This window comes from Anolis carolinensis, chromosome 5 (assembly GCF_035594765.1).
Source record: "Anolis carolinensis isolate JA03-04 chromosome 5, rAnoCar3.1.pri, whole genome shotgun sequence".
Taxonomy (NCBI): Eukaryota; Metazoa; Chordata; class Lepidosauria; order Squamata; family Dactyloidae; genus Anolis; species Anolis carolinensis.
Window position 1 is genome coordinate 149627864 of NC_085845.1, and position 12757 is coordinate 149640620.

Here is a 12757-nt window from a genome sequence, read left to right on the forward strand (position 1 = left end):
ACAGAGTATCACAGGGCCGGGGAGGTGGATGAAGTGCAGAGCAGGGTCCTGATTGGCAACCAAGGGGGAGGGCCTAGGGACAAATCATACTTGAAAACCTGCTGGAACCACCAGGATTTCATGTCCCTATGGAAGGGGCTTGCGTGATCTCTCTGGGGAGGGCATTCCAAAGTCGGGGAGCCATCACCAAGAAGGCCCTCTTCCTCGTCCCTACCAACTACGCTTGTGATGGTGTCAGGAGCAAGAGGAGGGCTTCCCCAGCAGATCGGTTCATAAGGGGAGATGTGATCACGAAGATGGGCAGGGCTGGAGCCATTTAGGGCTTTGTAGTTCATCAAAGAAATCCTAGCAATTCTGAGAATTGAAGGCCAAAGCACCTGGGGACCCACAGATTGAGAACCACTCTAGCACATTTTGTCTGAATTAACAAATGGACAAAGCACAGTAACATCTACATTAAATCCCAAAGTCCCTTTAAATGCGTCAAAAAGAAAAGGATACAACAGATGCAAACTTTTTGAAGGATTGATTGTGCCCAAGGCAGATTACAAACTTGATGAAATAGAATATAGATATAAAATGTTAACTAAATTCAGAGACAGGAATGCAACTAGTTTTCTTTGTCCAGGATAATGATGTTATTCACATTTAAGTGCTGTACAAAAGGGAAAATGGACCTCCCCCAAGGCTTAACAACCACCAAAAGAAAGAGAAGAAAAGCACAAAAGGGGTGGGGGTCCAGTTTTTAAAAGCTGTTGTGAAAAAGAGTGTCAAACAGATGTTGGATTACCACTAACTGATAAACCAAATCAGATGTAATGTGTAATAGCATTTCACAGTAGCTGGGAGAGGTAAGCTGGGTGAAATAAAATGTTATCTTGAAAGTCTTCTCTACCAAAGAATGCTGATGCCTCAGCAAAATACAAATCCCAACACTGCATAGCACTGAGCCATGGGAATTAAATGAGACAATGTCCCTCAAAGAGGAGCTCCAGGTGCAGCTCCTAAAGCAGCTTTCCCTTTTGCTTTGGCTCAACACTAAGATTACCATATTATGCAAATCTAATGTGCAACGTAATTTTGGAGAGGTAATTGAGCAAAAAAAAAAAAAGGTAAGCAATAGTATTGAGTAAATTGGGTAGTTATTCCAGTTCCCAGCAAATAGAACCCTCTAAATCTAAGACAAGACAATAGAATGTGGTGGCCAGTGGAAAGCTGGGTTTTTTTCTGATTGCTACTGCAAATATCAAGCTGACAGTTCAACAAAATGGATATAAATTTTTGAAACCGGACAAGATAATGATCAGCTTAAGACAGATTTAAAATGTTCTTTAGACAGGCCTTGTTAAAGGCCTTTTAAATGACCTTGCACAGGCCATGTGGCATGTTCACAGAGCGATGTGCCATTCACAGCCGCTGCTGTATTTCTTTTATGACATTCAAATTGATCCTGGCCACTCATCTCGACAGACACTTGCCCAGGCTTCTCCAACACCTGCCAGTAATAGTTCTGTTGCCAGCCACACTGAGCCAATTATGTAGAAAATGCTTTAAAATTCATTAACTTTGAAATACATACACAATATAAACTTAAAATCACTTTAACAAAGAGAAACAATGAGACAGTTTGAGTACAGGAAGTCCCCAAATTACTAAAAATATAGGTTCTGTAGGTTTGTTCTTGAACTGAATTTGCTAGTAAGTCGGAACAGATACATTTTTAAGTATAACTCCAGACCAAAATATAAACCCTATTTTATCTTTGGATAGCATAGGGAAGGGTTAACACTAGTTAACACCCCTGTGGTGTTTGTCTTGCTGTCTGTGCCCCTTTTCGGAAGATTTCAGGTCACTTTCTGTCCTGGTGATAATTGGATTTTGAAAAATTGTGAAAACAAGGATTGGTGATACAGGGCCCATCCAGACAGGCCCAAAAACTGGGATCCATCCTGGTTTTACCGGAGGTGTCCAAATGACACCTCTGGTAAAACTGAATTAATTCCAAAGAAATCAGAGTTTCCTTGGTTCTGGATTAATTAAACACCTGGTAAGATCTGGATCTTACCAGGTGTGGACTGGACCTGGGGACAGCATCATGCAATCCCCAGGCCCCATCTATACAACCATCTCAGTTTTTTGGGCTCCAGGAACCCAAATCTAAGAAGGCACCCACAAGGAAATGATGCACCAGGAGGCGGGGGGAGGAGGGGGGATTTTCCTCCTCATCCCACCCCGAAATCCCCTGTCATGAGGAGGAACGTAATGGTGGTCAGATAAATTTTATTTAATTTTTAGGGAGAAATCTGGGTGGTTTCAGGGTGGCTGCATGCCATCCCAATTGTAATTGGAATGACATGTAGCCAACCGCCCGCCCCCCTCCCCAAAGGCCTACGGATTTGGGGACTGTTTGGAAGCACCCAAAGCTTTAGTGGAGATAACTTTTCCCCATGTTAACTCTTTCAGGAATGAATTTCCCCCTTCCTAGGTAAATTTCTCTCACTTCCTGTTGTCTCGCCTCTATTCTTAATTTTTTTATTGATACATTCAATCCTTTAACAGGCTTTGAAATGCAGACCTTATCTCAATATACCTTGCTGCAAGTATTAATTTGCAATATTAACCCCCATTCTTAACAATAGTAAAGCGGTAAAGGTTTCCCCTGACATTAAGTCCAGTTGTGTCCGACTCTGGGGGTTGGTGCTCATCTCCATTTCTAAACCGAAGAGCCAGCGTTGTCTGTAGACACCTCCAAGGTCATGTGGTCGGCATGACTGCATGGAATGCCATTACCTCCCGCCGGAGCGGTACCTATTGATCTACTCACATTTACATGTTTTCGAACTGCTAGGTTGGCAGAAGCTGGAGCTAAAAGCGGGCGCTCACTCCGCTCCCCGGATTTGAACCTGGGACCTTTCTGTCTGCAAGTTCAGCAGCTCAGTGCTTTAACACACTGAGCCACCGGAGGCTCCCTTAACAATAGAATAATTTGTAAATCAGATGTCTATAACTTGGGGACTGCCTGTGTTTTGTTTGAGTGGTACCACTAACCAGGAATATTAAACATTTGCTTCGTACAGAGCTACTTTATGACTTGGAAAAGTCAAACACTTATTGTCATAATGCATTGGCCACAACAGATGAAATTTATGCTACTCAGTACTTTAAAACTGCATGCACATTTTAATAAACAAACACACACATACATGTTTTGGGGCTGGGTAAGGAAACTTCCCAAGATGTTAGGACTACATAAATTTTCATGCCAGAAACACTAACACCCCCCCTCTTTCTTCTTCTTTCTTTCTTTCTTTCTTTCTTTCTTTCTTTCTTTCTTTCTTTCTTTCTTTTTACAAAAAGACCTTCCCTGACCCATACACAGAAATGGAGAAGGGGGCATTTTGGCTAGGTTTTTACATTACAGTGGCCTGTTTTATGTGGATTTATGAGGTCAGGAGATGCCTGTTCTCCAAAGAAGAAGTGACTGGAGGTTTGGAAAAAGAGCCTAAACCAATAAGGTTTAGGGAGAAACTTGCAAAATCGCCTTTTCCAGAGTTCCTAGGGGGACACAGAGGGCCTTTTTCAATAAAAAATGAAGTCAAATTTTATGAAGATAGGAGCATGAGGAGAACAATACATTGAGCCGAATGTAGCCACCAATATGGAGAGAATGTGTAAGGAAAGGAAAACGGCCACTACAAGTATAATGTCTTAAATTAAAGCAGAACTCCTTCCTCTTAGAGCCGAACTGAATTGGCAGAACTATGCATTTTAAAACAACCTCCTGGATGCTTATGCCCAAAGGGAGTATATAGAGAGGGGTACTGGCCCATGCCACTCGGTCTATCATATTTATTATTTGAATTAATTTATTTTTACTAATACAGAATTAGGTTTGGTAATGCTGGTGAGATGACTGAGCCTGTGCTAACTGAAAAGACATTAAATCCTATCAAAATGTGCCAGATCCCAAATGATATTCATATTTGTGCATCCTTCAACTTGTATATCTTGTTAGTCCTGCTAAAATAAGGATGCTGCATGTGCCGTAACTGGAATTATATTCTCCACTTAATGTAGGTCAAAGAGGATAACAATACATGGTCGATATTTAGTCTCCAATTTAATACATTGTGGGAGGAACCAAAAAGTATTGTTTTTAACATTATTTCCCCATTTGGGACAGTTAACCTTTATAGCTTATAACTAAAACAATTGAAGTGGACTAATTCAAGGAAAAGCAATGAATGTTGCTATGGAAATGTCCACATGTTCCTAAAAATGAATTCTTTGCACATGTATATGGTGTTGTTCCTCAGAAGTCTATGTTCCTTTGCTAGCAAATAAAAGCAGAAAAAGGGCACGCTGGTCAAACCACAAAGAGAAAATGCCCTCTTGCTGTGTATAAAGTCAGAAGGGTAATTTCACTCTCCTTGCTGTTGTTTGACATTCAAATGCTTAAAACAACAAAGGGGGGAAAACCCTCTACTTCAGTGAAGAATATTCACAGGATGCCCTTATTCTATTATACATCTTTTCAGCCAGAAAATATTTGAAACAAAACACTGAACTGCACATTTCTATAAGGGATGCTAAAAGCTGGTGATAAGTGACAAAGAGAAACCACTTGGAAAACCCTTTCTAACAGTATGTTATGACTTCCAAGCCACAGGGAAGATGTGCTCACTTTGTCAGAAGTCAATGAACATTATGAATTCCATACAGGTGAGGCAAATACATCTGGTTTGAGTGAAGAGGCATTTGACAGAAAAAAGGAGGATTTTTTCCAGCTACTTTCAGAAGGACACTCCAGTAGATTTTGATTATGTGCATCAGGAAAATGTCAAAGGACGATAATCTGTGAATACAAGTATTTCCCCCTTTTATTTGCTTATTATAGCGGTTATGTGCCTCGAATGTGTCCATTTCTTCTTTACAGAAATTTACAGAAAAAATAAAATACTAAAATATTAGTATTGTTTTTTTATTCACTGTCTAACAAATACCCAAGTAAAATGCATAACGTTTGTAATATGTAAACATATGAAGGTTCAGGAGCACTCAGTTCACGTAGAAAATGTGAGATGTGTTTCTCTACATGTCTGACTTGCAGCTGCATAGATCAGTGATTCTCAACCTATGGGTCCCCAGATGTTTTGGCCTTCAAATCCCATAACTCCTAACAGCTGGTAAACTGGCTGGGATTTCTGGGAGTTGTAGGCCAAAACGTCTGGGGACCCACAAGTTGAAAACCACTGGTGTAGACAATGCTTCATAAGAACCAAGGGTCCACACCTCATGATTATATCAGTTTTATATCACGTTAACAGTTATGTCTTCGTATTTTGAAATCCTGGGAACTGTAGTTTACTTAAGTACCATACACAGAAATGGAGAAGAATTTAGAATTTCTACTAGAGAGCCCTAGTGCTATAATTGAAGAAAAATGAATGCACAAGCTCTATAATAGAGAATTCTGCATACTCACCCAACTACCAATGCTGAGGATTCCATAGGATAAAACCACAGAAGTTTTAAGTAGTCTTGAATTAGCTAGAACTATGTAGTGCACATGTGTCAAACTGTGTGGCCCTCCAGATGCTGGTCTAGAATGTATATATTCCACATCATTATACATCATTAGAGCTGATGGGAGTTGTGCTACTGTAACATCTGGAAGGCTACCGTTTCTTTTGTTTAGTCAGGATAGTGGGTTTGTAGGTAGATACAGGGCTTGTGGATATGATGTCAGACTTTAAGATGTCCTTTAATCTTTTCCACAACCTGAAAGCCACAAGTGCTGTTGGGTTGCAATTCCCATTATTCCCAGTCTGCATGGTAGATAATCAAGTGATACGTGTTGTCTCCTTTGGTGTTCATATTTATATACACTTCATTTCCACGGAAATGGAAACTAAGTGTGAGCAAGATATTGTAAAGCTGAAACAATAAAAATATCGTAAAAAGTGATAGGAGTTGTCATTCAATAACACCAGGAGACACAATTTATGTAAAAACTAAAGAGCGCTGACCACTATGTAAAAATATATATAGTTGACCCTCTGTATCCATAGATTCTCTGTCAATAGATTTAATGGCCTTAAGGTCGATGTGGGCTTTGATGAAAATGAGTTTGACATTCCTGGTGTAGTATATATTAACTCAAAGTGACTTAAGTATGGGTATAAGTAAAGGCATTTCCTACAATGTGTGGTAGGGTTTTTTGGAGAAGGGCAGAAAACAAGCATACTGTTGAAAACTGGATGTGGCAATCCCAAGTAGCAGGGAAAATTCACTTTAAATTTTTTATCGTAATTGTAAGGAAGAATTAGGGAATGAGTGGTACTTCAGATGTCAATAAACTACAATTTCCATAATCTCTCTTCGCCAGGCTAGGACTGAGATTTAGCCCATCATCTTTTTGGAAGGATTTTTCTATTACCCCCAATGAACTGCTGAAATGCTAAAATAAGCAAGGCTTGTTTAGATTGAACTAGTTTATACAAGTTGTTATATATTTTCACTTTTTAAAGAGAATGAATTTGAACGGGAGATACATATCCTTTTAATTCTGCACTTGAATGGAAAATGAGAATTATGAGGAGTATGGAGATAAGTTGTAAAGTGACTAGTAGCAAATGAGGGGGGAAACTGGTAAGGGGAAGAGCATGAAAAGTGTCTATCAAAGCAGCCTCTAGTTATTTTCTTACTTTCAAACCTCAAAAAAGGTATTTTGAGCTAAGACGAGTCCAGATAAGCAAATGAGCATGCAAGCTAGCAAACAGCTTGCTTGACCCGGACATACCTGTCAAACAGCTCAAGTAATGCAAAAATCAATTTGTTCTGAAGTCAAGCATGAGAAGCTTGCAAATCAACTACCTTTAGTTGTCAGCAGATGCAAAGAGTCAGTGCTTGTTCTGTAGCAACAATCTCCTGAAATGGCTTTCAGATGAGACGAAGAAACACGGATATTTCTACTCATAAGTGCTATATACTATTTGAAGTTGGTAGTAGTATTATCTCATCCCAAACTACAAAAACCCCTGATTATCTGGCCATCAAGATAAATATCTTTACTTAGGAAAGCATATTAAAACACCTAAGCCCCACGTGTAAAATTATAAATGTATTATGTGGATGAATGGGTGTATATACATTTTATCATGGTCCTAGGGCCTCAACCATCTGAAATTAAGCAGGTGATACTTTCTTGGTGGTGCATAATGTCCAGTGTGTAATATCCAGCTAAGGAAAGGTCTCAGATTAGCCCTCTAATAGCTTTTGGAATGGTGTCTGATATTTTGATTTTAACTGAAAGCTGTAAGGCCATCTTTATGACCTGTGACATTTTCATACATATCAAATGTTTGTTTCGTTTTGTTTGTTTGTTTGTTTGTTTGTTTGTTTGTGGAAACAGAACAGAATCCAACGGTGTCCAATTCTGGGCATCACAACTGAAGGGAGATGTTGAGAAGCTGGAATGTGTCCAGAGAAAGGCGACTAAAATGATCAAGGGTCTGGAGAACAAGCCCTCTGAGGAGCAGCTTAAAGAGCCGGGCATGTTTAGCCTGCAGATGAGAAGATTGAGAGGAGACATGATAGCCATGTATAAATATGTGACGGGAAGTCATAGGGAGGAGGGAGCAGGCTTGTTTTCTGCTGCCTTGGAGACTAGGATGCGGAACAATGGCTTCAAACTTCAGGAAAAGAGATTCCACCTGAACATTAGGAAGAACTTCCTAACTGTGAGAACTGTTCAGCAGTGGAACTCTCTGCCCGGGAGTGTGGTGGAAGCTCCTTCTTTGGAGGCTTTTAAGCAGAGGCTGGATGGCCACCTGTCAGGGATGCTTTGAATGCGATTTTCCTGCTTCTTGGCAAGGGGTTAGACTGGTTGACTTATGAGGTCTCTCCCAACTCTATGATTCTATGAATCAGTCCCATCCCAAACTTAAAAACTGAGGTCTCCCTGTCACATCTGTTCACCTGAAATATGGTAGATGTGATCCTTTGCTACCTACGGTATGCTGGCAAACTACTTCTAATTCTAATATTAAGTATCACAGTCGATTAGTAGATTAGAGGCATCAAAATCTGGATTTCTGAACTGATACAAGGTTAATTTGTCCTTTGGACTGGTCTGAGGCAAGTTGTAAATTTTTTGGTTACTGCTCATGACATTTACAGGAAGCACTTTGAGGGTTAGCATGTCCAGAGATGTTTTCTTAAAAAACACTGACTGTCAGTCAGTCCTCTCTCTAATCACCATCTGAGTTGCTATATCATCACAGATATTCTAGTACACCTTGAGTACAGTGAACATGATGATTTTAGTATTGTGAAAACACTGATATTAGAGACTCAGAACATGAGAAAAAACATGCTAGATAAAATGAAAGACCCATCTAGTTCAGCCATGCAGGAACACATGACTAAAGCAGTCCAGAAAGATGCCATCCAACCTGTTTAAGGACCTCCAAAAATCAAGTGTCCACCCTCACTTTCAGGTCATCTATTTCACTGCCAAACAAATCCTACAGTCAAAAGATTCTTTCTAATGGTTACCTGGCATATCCTTTCGTATAATTTGAAGCCAGTGGTTTGTGTCTAAGGCTTATATGGCAGTGTAGACCCATATAATCCAGTTCAAAGCAGATAATCTAGATTCAGAAACTGGATTATGTGGCAGTATAGATCCACATTTGGTATCCGGGACATCAGAAGCTTGCCCAATCTTCAGCATGATGTCCCTTTAGATATTTTGAGCTAGCCATTGTGTTATCTTTCAGTAGATCCTTTTGAAATGTAAATTTTGTCTCCTCTTGCGCAGGCCCCTTCCATCTAAACAACCCCAAACTATCTTCGTAGTAGAATTGCCCAATCCCTTGACGATTTTGGTTGCTATCTTTCTGCACCTTCCTTGGCTATTCTTTAGGAATGGTAAGGAGCAAGAGGGACAATATTGTTAGAATGGAGCAGTAAATTTTCTGCCAGACATTTATGATGTACAGTGATGTACAGATTGTACTGTAGATGCAGTTTACTCATTGCCAATCAGCACACGGCACAGACATTGTCCCCTGCAATGTAATGGACTGCTGAAATGTTAAGAGAACACAGGGCAATAATGCTTCACTATGGGAGAAAGATAAATGTCTTGAACACTGCTGAGGTTGGTGCTTTCATGTCTTTGCGCAATTTCCAAATGACAGAAAATCAATAGCTTCACCTTGAGATCAACACCGTTAAAAAGAGCTGCACTGGGAAAGGAGTCTCTGCCAAGTATTCTGATGGTGCTTGATCTTGGAGAGCGCATAAAAAACCACTTTGGACAGGATTCAGATATAGCCAATGAGGTAATTGTATGTTAACAGCCGAGAATGACTACACTATCTAATCTGAAACTAGAGCAAGGTCTGTCACCTCTTTATCTGCATGTAATGAAGCTACTCCATTTTAGTCTATGTCTCATAAAAGATGATAAAGAAGAGGTATAGACCTATTACAACTAAAGAACAACACTGGAGGGTAAAGGAATGAATGTAAGGGGGTGAAGTTATTTGCTTTCTTAGCATGACATCTTCAGGCAGTCAGAGCCCTTTCAGAAGATCAGACCCTTTACCCCTTTTTGAATTGTATGAAATTTGGAAGTCAGTGTGATATAGTGATTTGAGTGTTGGACTATGACTCTGGAGTCCAGGGTTTGAATCCCCACTCTGCCATGGAAACTCATTGGGTGACCCTCCCACTCTTTCACTATTAGTTTAGAGTCAAAATATACAGCTGGCTAAACATGTACCCTCCCATAACTTGATCTTTCCTTGGGCAGAAGTCTTCTTGAATCCAAGAGGCTTACTTCCAGAGATGAAATTTTTTCACCCATTTTAATAAGCCATTTTTTTTAGATAACAAGAGGGAAGGGAGTTGGAAAGCTGGGCCACAAAATAGATGTGGGTGGCTACTTTAACAATCCTCTATTGACAACCCTATGGAGTGCTGTGAATTTGCTGACAACTTCAAAAATATCCAATTGAAGGTTTGCCTCTCTAGATTCAATAACGAATTGCTGGAGCGGGTAATTTAGTGTTACCTTTAACCTCTAATTGAAACAATACCACCATTCCATATTATCCGTTAGCAACACTTCTTTATAACTTTCAACAGGTATGAGTAAATATGTATCGAGGGGGAAAACGAAACAGAACAGAGACAAAACATGTTGTAGAATGGGATCCCATGCTTTTAAAATGCCTTTTTAAAATGACTTTCTTAGACGTGTTGAATTCCCATGATCCCCAGTCAACAATCTTTGAAGGATAGCAGGGCAAAGGCCTGTATGTTAACAGCCGAGAATGTATGTGTGAGCATGTGACTTCAAATTACCCATTATCTTGTTGTAGTCACAATAAGATAATGGGTATCTTGTTGTAGGACTTTCAAAGTGTTTTCTTAGGTAAGGAATCCTCAGAGGCACTTTTGCCAGTTCCTTCTTCTGAAATATTGCCTACAGCACCTGATATTCTGTGGCGGTTTCCCATCCCAGGATTAATCAGGGCTGACATTGCTTGGATTCCAAGATCAGATGGGATCTGGTGCTTCCAAGATATTTTCACCAGTAGCATATATAAACCCATCAAATTAAAATTCTTGGCATGCTGGGGTGGGGAATATAGAAGCAAAGACTATTTAATTATTCGGTAGAAATGAGGGAAAAATAAGGGGATGAACTGAGCTCATTGAAGAAGTGTGTGAATTGAGAGCAGAGAGGAAGAGTTGGTGGTGAAGTGGTGGCAAAAAACTAAATTTGAAACAATTGTTACATTGAAATAATCAGACAACCAGCATACATGTTTGAAGTTTTACAACACATTGTTATTCAATAAACCTTTTGTTTCTGTTAACGAGAAAATAAAAATTCCCTCCTGTAGTGATAGCTTTATTAGTCCAACTAAAAGTACATCACAGTGACATTTGAGTCTTTACAGGATTCTTCATCAGGTGAAATGACAGATGGCAAAAAGTATACAGGGGAAGACTGTGACTTTGTTGTGGTCCTGGCATCTACTTACAAAGACCTTCTAATGATACTAACTACAGTCGTCTTTCATAAGGGCCTTCTATAGCTTTATGCTGAGTAGATACAAATGAAGTTTGGGGAAGGGCTGCTTTATACTTCAAAAGGTAAAAGTCACACCTTGCTGACACCATTTTATTGCCTTTGTTCCCACCCATAAATGGTGGGGGTTCACATTGCATCTATACACACATCATGGTTTAAAATGTGGATGCTACAACCAAAATATTGCACTCTTTTTTCTGCATGCTTTTTACTATCTATCACTTGATAAAATAGACAGTGAAGCTTCAAAAGAGTGATGTATTATTTTGTGTCATTGGTTGGTCCAAAATGTTTTGCTACAAGATGGATTGTGGATTTTCTTGTTTTTGGCTGTTACACTTTATATCTCTACTTGACCGCCATTCAATTGAGTTGTGAGCTGAAATCAGTCATGTGTACGTGAAGCTGAACCCAAAATAGAACACATTCACTCGTTCAGCTTAGGTTTCCCCAAACAATGAACGCAAAGTATACTTCAAAGGTTTTTGGATCAAAGTAGGTGATAGGAGCATAGGGTTGATGTCTGCATAAGCAACCTGATCAGGGCTGATCAGTCACAATCTCATTTAGACAGTGGTTCTCAACCTGTGGGTACCCAGAGGTTTTGGCCTTCAACTCCCAGAAATCCTAACAGCTAGTAAACTGATGACAGGCTGGGGGATGGCAAATTCAATGCAATTAAAAATACACTTTCAAATAAGCAAATATCAAAATGTGCTCTAGAGGTCAATGGTGATAGGTTCCATACCATTCTCTGTAAATTTCACACAAATTAAGTATATAACTGAATAACTAATGTAATTCAATTAACTAATTATTCCAACAATACCAACCATGAATTTGTCTCCTCTTCTAATGGCAGATATTAATTAATTTGACAACAAATTCTTAATCCTAACATTCCAAGCTCTGCAAAAAAACCTCATATAACAGCATCAGAAAAAATATTGGTAAGCTGTATTAAAATATCTGTGCTGAGGATGCTTTTAACAAATAGTGGCTGTTTATATCCAAGGTGTTTTCTCCTTAAGTTTTAAGAATTTTGTATTTACTTGGTTTAACCTGGTTTTTAATTATGCAGGTGCTAGTCCATGCAGTATCTTCTATAGTATTTTAAGGGAGTATCTTGCCATTGATATATGTAGCATGTTAATGATTTATATAGGATTTTAATGGTGTATTTTAATATTGCATTTAATAATCTGGTATTTATTTGGGTTATATGTGAAAGACCTATGGTCTAAGCCTCGAATAAAACTTGATAAGACTGACGACTAAGAACATGAAGTTTATGAACTGAATGAATTTCTGCAAAAAAAAAATCCTACATAAGATATCCAAAAACTGGAAATTTGAAAACTAATACTGTATTTTGGTAAGTGGATAGAATAGTCATACATTGACTTTCATCCTCATGAAACTGTTAATTAATTCTTCCTCTGTGAGAGTAGTAGATGCAACAGACCACCACTAGCAGCTTTAAAAAAAAAACAATTGCACACTACCATATGTTTTCTCAAGGTATGTTAACCAGAACTCTGTACTCTCTACAATATGATATGTTTTAAAAATAGCTTGAGAAAGGTCCACAGACTGAGAAGTAAATATTCCATTTTACTTCATTTTTAGATCATTATTCTATTA

The 12757-nt window shown here is 39.0% G+C and overlaps 1 protein-coding gene across 2 annotated transcripts in view; it reads right to left on the reverse strand.

Moving 5' to 3' along the window:
- The window catches only part of ppm1h (protein phosphatase, Mg2+/Mn2+ dependent 1H), a 110833-nt gene that overhangs the window by 34935 nt on the left and 63141 nt on the right, over positions 1–12757 (reverse strand). The gene's annotated exons all lie outside the window — the stretch shown is intronic.